The sequence below is a fragment of the Haliotis rubra genome, unplaced genomic scaffold (genome assembly GCF_003918875.1).
Source record: "Haliotis rubra isolate DU_JTF1 unplaced genomic scaffold, ASM391887v1 Scf654, whole genome shotgun sequence".
Taxonomy (NCBI): domain Eukaryota; kingdom Metazoa; phylum Mollusca; class Gastropoda; order Lepetellida; family Haliotidae; genus Haliotis; species Haliotis rubra.
The window spans coordinates 267,032-273,031 of NW_025767362.1; the positions used below are offsets into that span (position 1 = coordinate 267,032).

Genomic DNA, 6,000 nt, shown 5'->3' on the forward strand with positions numbered 1-6,000 from the left:
CATTAATGGGTACCTGAATGGCGACATCTTTAAAGGTACCTTTGGAATGGAATTATACCTCAAACAATAAACGATTGCAAAATTCCGCATGGTAATTGCCTAATTTCATTGCAGTTCCCATAGTCTCAAAATAGAAATATGTTATTATTCCTGTAGATATATGATATTATTCCTGTGTACTGTGTGAAATGAAGGCTACATCAAAGATGAATATGATTTTTGGATGGTTTGTGTCTGGTATAAAACACTGCGTGAGAAGTACATACCTACTATGCTTACATCATACCCTCCATGTAACATATATTATATGCTTTTAGCATCAACGGATGTGAATGTCGCTAGAAACCTGGCTATGTATAATTATGTAAATTGTTTCAGAAGGACTCATGTTGATTAATTATATATATTTATGTCTTGCCTTGTACATTATATGTTATCTGACCACCTGTATAAATATGGGCCTATATTCTTCAGGAATAAAGATGTATCTATTTAATGCATTATAACCTGGTTTTTGCATCCGGTCACCAAACAATTCCAGAAAGTAGAACAAATTTCAAATGTAAAGAAGAGTTGAAATTTGTAACAAAAAACCTCATTTCTTCTGACATTTACAGTTTTGAAAGCACAAAATATTCAGTAGTTGATTAATTATGACTGACTAATGATTTGTGTTCATCTTTCACTGCTAGTCATGCAAGGGCTGATATTAAAGATACCACTAGCACCATGCTATACAGGCACCTGATGTAGTCCTACTTGTCAGTATGTAATGTGTAAATTAACATTCTACCACATTGTTGATGTGATGCAAATTACCATTTCTAAAAGACTATTGATTCCATTGTTGATGACATCACAATGACAATGACATTGCAGTTTATACCTGTTCATGTCATGTTGACCTGACTTCAGGGCCCAGGTTTCCATATACAAGAAACTTCTACAATGTTGGTGAGTACTAAATAGAAAACAAGTGGTGACTACAACCCTGCCTGTCACCCTGACATGACAACTGTGTCAGTGTCCTGTATCTCCATTGCTCTCACCTACAGCCATCCAGCGTTCGAAATAGCTACTGGCCCACAAGCCAAATGCTAGCTGATTGTGAATCGGGCCAGTTACTGTAAATATATTAAGAAATGCAAGATTTATGGATGTCTACTTCTTTATTGTGAATAACACGATGTTTCAGAATGTATCCTTGCTCCTTCATCAGCAAAATGTCGTGTTATTCACAATAAAGAAGTTGACATCCATAAATCTTGCTTTTCTTATACATTCCACTTATAAATGCCCTTCAAAGACAATAATATATTCTTAAAGCTATCCTGACAGGCTAGCTGAAAATCTCAGAATATTTGTTCATTATTTAATGCACATTAATATGATGTAGTCAATTATTAAGGTGTTAAAATTCCATCCGCAAACTTTTCATGAAAATCTGAGTTTTTGTGTTTGTTTGATTTATATTGTTTCCAAGTGTGACAATAACTTACCATCTTCAATTACCAAACATCACTCCAATTCTGACTGGTGTACATTTTGATATTGATATTTTGCAGGGCCATGAAGTATGATGTGGGGTAGAGACATGTTTACTTAACTAGCCCTCCTGGCCAGTGACTTTTCAAAATTAGTTCATACACTGCAGCCCTCCTGACATTCAAGTTGTAAAACTTGACCATGTCTACTCATGTTACCTCGCTACTCTGCACATAGAAACATAAAACACAATGTCCAGTCATCACATTGTACCACTGAGACCCACACTAACTCAACCAACATGTCTAAGAGTCGATATTCCACCATGTCCTCAGTACTCAATACAACAAAAACTTTAATTTACAGACTGCTGTCAAATAGCTACCTGGACAAGATGTGGGCTGTTCAATAACACATTCTCTAATCAAAAATATATACCTGCTTCATAGAATTCCAAATTATACAAAACTGTGTGATTGTATGATGAGTTTACATGGTGTACAGTATGTGAGGGATCTCTGAATCAATTAGAAACAATCAACATTACAAGCGACTTTTGCTTATCAAACGAAACATTTACTGATATCGTAAACAGCATATAGTTTTGACAGCAGATTTTGTACAATGCCCTGACATCATCAATCACATTACTCACAAGGCTGTGATATCATAAATTTGATGACGTCACAATGCTATGATATCACAGCATTGCAAGTCTAATGGCAGTACCGTGTTCAGAGATGTACAATTTTCATTGAAAACTAATGAATGATTTTTGATGATAAATAGAATCTCACCCTCCTGTCTCCTGATATCAATTACATCAACACTCTTTGATAAAAGTAAAAATACCCTCTACAAGCCTCAGATATTTGTAACTTTATCAACTCCTGTTGATAGAATTGATATCAGTAGACACATGGGTGTGATTCTCTATATATCAATGTATCAGAAAACATTATCCTCACCAGATTTCAGCAGAGCATGAAATTGGCAAACAGTTGATGACAGCAATGAACATGTTATAAAGATTTGATATAGCAATTCTGACTAAGCACAGAAGAAAAAAAGGCCAGTTCACCCACAAAAAACAATCTCATCAGTCTTATGCAAGCTACTTTCAACACCCTTAATCTTTCCCATCTCTACCTTTTACACACATCACTCCAATTCTGACCGGTGTGACATTTTGACATTGATGTTTTGCAGGGCCATGAAGTATGATGTGGGTGCACATATGCACACACGCACACACGTACGCATGCACGCACACACACTCACACACAGTAAGCAGGGTAAGAGATTGTCAAGGAGGTTGAGCAGATATAATGGAGCAGTGCTTGTAAGCTATGATTGTCAGCCCTGACCCGTCATGCTCAGACAGATATCATTAGTTTTACCCCTGAGTGATCCCTGGAGATCAAATATAATGGATAATAAGTATATCTACCTGAGGAGACAATTAGATCTGCCCAATTTAGGATCCAATTCCTGGTCAGCAATCCACATCCAGGTGTTCGGCGTGGATCAAAGACTATGGTGTTGGGGCTATAGAATGGAACTGTATGGCGTCAGAAACCTGCTCTCTGTAATTCACCTTGATTACTCATCTGGAAGATAGTGCCGTGATCGGGGGTATGTTAGAGACTTGGGTGCAGACAGGTCCGCTTCAACCATATGACCTGTGTATTGAACTCGACTCGGCAACAATCAGGGAAAGAGTATTTAATGAAGCGTAACAAATCTATTAACTCCACAAAGCGGCATCTAATCCGTGGAGGCCAATAGAGAAGCTCCCAACACAACAATCCTTTGATTATTGGCCTTCTTCAACACACCTTTAAATCATTTTCACACTACGAACTCAGAGGTCTAATCCATCTTTGGGTAACAAGTCAATGAATAGAGACAAGAGGTTTCCAATCAGAAATATTGAAAAGAGTTCCCAATCTAGAACAATATCGAAGTTCCCAGCAGGAGTCTGTCTTCAAGCTTCACTTTAACCCACCAATGACTTAGGGCAAGCAAATTTCTTTGTCACTTGCCGACTATTTAGTTGAAACAGTTGTAAGCAGTTGTACGCAGCCTCAACACTTCACTGACTAAGACAATGCTCGGTACTGTTCTAAATCCCGAAAATCTGATCAATTCACCAAAAATTCAGTTGTCAATAATCAACGAATAAACAACAAGGGCAAAGCAAAGGTATTACCTCTCTTTATTGTGGACACAGCAAACGTTCGCGTACAATGGTCAACTATTGACAGACATGTTGCGAACTGTCCAAACTTGGTTTCAGAGGCAGAAATTCACTTAATTCTCTATTGTGGTGAAAAGCCTTTGTGAGAGCCGCTGTCTTGACGGACTGTCAAACTGTAAACACGGCTTGTGGCGAGTGGGGCACTACTAAAAAACTTCTCTATTGTACTTCACTCATGATGAACTCTTATCATTCTGACAAGAGTCTGTCGCTACAACCCAAACAGCCTCCAGACATCAGGCCCAGACTGGCAAAAACCACAATTTGAAAATTACTAAATTATCAGGTAAATGAAGATGGGAGGTAAAATAAACTGACACTTGGACAAAAGGATCAAATTGGATTGTCTGAAACATTAACAACAGTGACAAACAGTCATTCAGTTTGAAAAAAAGGTGTTGTGATAGATACATAAAGGCAAGCACACGAGGGCTGTCCATTTGGGCCGAGAGTCGAGGTCAGAGAAAGTTAAACAGACTGGACTACATAAGGGCTTTTTCTATCATGTTTCACTGGCAGCTTCCACATTATTGTCTATGTAAACACGTACAGAATGGGGAACACCTGTACAACATGAGACATCAAACGTCCCTGGTCGAATACAGGTGGACAATGCTGATACAACTACTTGGTACAATTTGCACCTACAATGTTTTTATTGCACATGGACTAATGAAAACTTCATCAGAAAGAAGAATAAAGTTATTGATTTGTGAAATAAACAGTTTTATAGTGTAAGAACAGATGTTAATTTAAAAGAACACAATTAATTCATAAGTACAACAATAACATGTCATTTTTGCCTGAGGCAATACAGTATTCGGTTAATATATTTTACTCCTTGATTAATCATGAGCTTAACAAATAAAATTTATGATATAGAACATTAAAAGGTTTTTAATTGAAATATCTATGCAATGTGAACATTTTGTCTCCAATTACAAAACATTGATTGAAATTACTCATTCTAATGTGCATTCATACATTAAAAAATGAGTAATACAAACATCGCCTCACTCAATTAAATAGAATCATATTACAGGCGATGATATAAATAATCATTGACCTATTATCAAGACTATGTTCTCCAATTCTAGCTCACCACATGGAAGAAATGTTTCAAAAAGGTTGGGAATAGGTCAGGCATAATGAGCCTGTGCAACTTTCCAGGGTGGTAAGTAAAAGCCCATCTACATAGGTTAACATAGCAACATTAGAGGAGATTAGTTGAGGTTTACCTGTAAATCCTGCACAAAGTCCAACCATTGTGTGTTAGCTGTTGGTCTGCTCACACTTGTCAGTTATCTCGCCCCAGTACAGCTGCTAAATCTTCAGATTATCTCACCACTGAAAATGGGTTTGTGTCTTTGCTTTGTCAGGATCAAAGGGTTATCTGCCCTTTCTCTATCTGGCACTGGGGACAGAAGGAAGAAAGACGATTCTGATGTCAGCATAACCTTCCAGTGACACTCAAAGCTTCCTTCTCGCTTCTTGGGGGAAAAACATATTTCTGTATGGCCTCCTACAGGGAGCTATGCTGAGCCCTTGTTTTTCAAATACAATCACAATCAATGTCCTAGTCCTGTTGTTTTGGATTACTTTCCATGTCAAGGTGAAACATGTAATAATTTGCAAGTTAGTTAGATAAATACATGCAGTGATTGTAACACTTTGAAGATGTACGTGACTGATGGGGAAGGGAGATAATACAGATTCACATATAGCACCACAGCTAGGAATTCTAAGTAAGCCAAGGAGCATATTGCTGTTTTCATGTTGGCTATCTGGGCTTCTAGTTCACGCAGTTACTTTAGTAGTTTTGTATAAAATATAAACATTGGTTTTCTGGTTGGTTGGCATTAAAAAATCCATGAATGACATAACCATGCTGTTGGTGCTTATGTCATATTTATATTTATTATCTACGAGGGCGAAAATATCGGGGTTCATATTTTTCATATGATGCCCTAAGGCAAAATAACACTTTGTCATGGTGACATGACGTCGTGAACAATGCTATGACGTCACGTTTCTTCTGTGACGTTGCGTTCTACATGCGGCGACGGCAGGTAGCCAGCTATGTTTGAAAGTAGATCTGGATTTATTTTCCTCAATTTGACGACTTCGATAATAAACAGAATATTATATTCGTGCCTATATCATACTATGTTTACGACACTCGTGCCTAAATATCGGTATGGCCCTCGCTCTCGCTCGGGAAATTCCAACATTTAGGCACTCATGTGGTAAACATA

At 37.6% G+C, this 6,000-nt stretch overlaps 1 long non-coding RNA gene across 1 annotated transcript; it reads left to right on the top strand.

Annotated features, from left to right (window-relative positions):
- Positions 1 to 855: 855 nt before the first annotated feature.
- On the top strand, positions 856 to 5,333 carry LOC124257250. The gene is made up of 3 exons (XR_006893220.1): positions 856 to 954; positions 4,843 to 4,919; positions 5,125 to 5,333. It is a non-coding gene; the product is annotated as an uncharacterized LOC124257250 (long non-coding RNA).
- Positions 5,334 to 6,000: the final 667 nt, after the last annotated feature.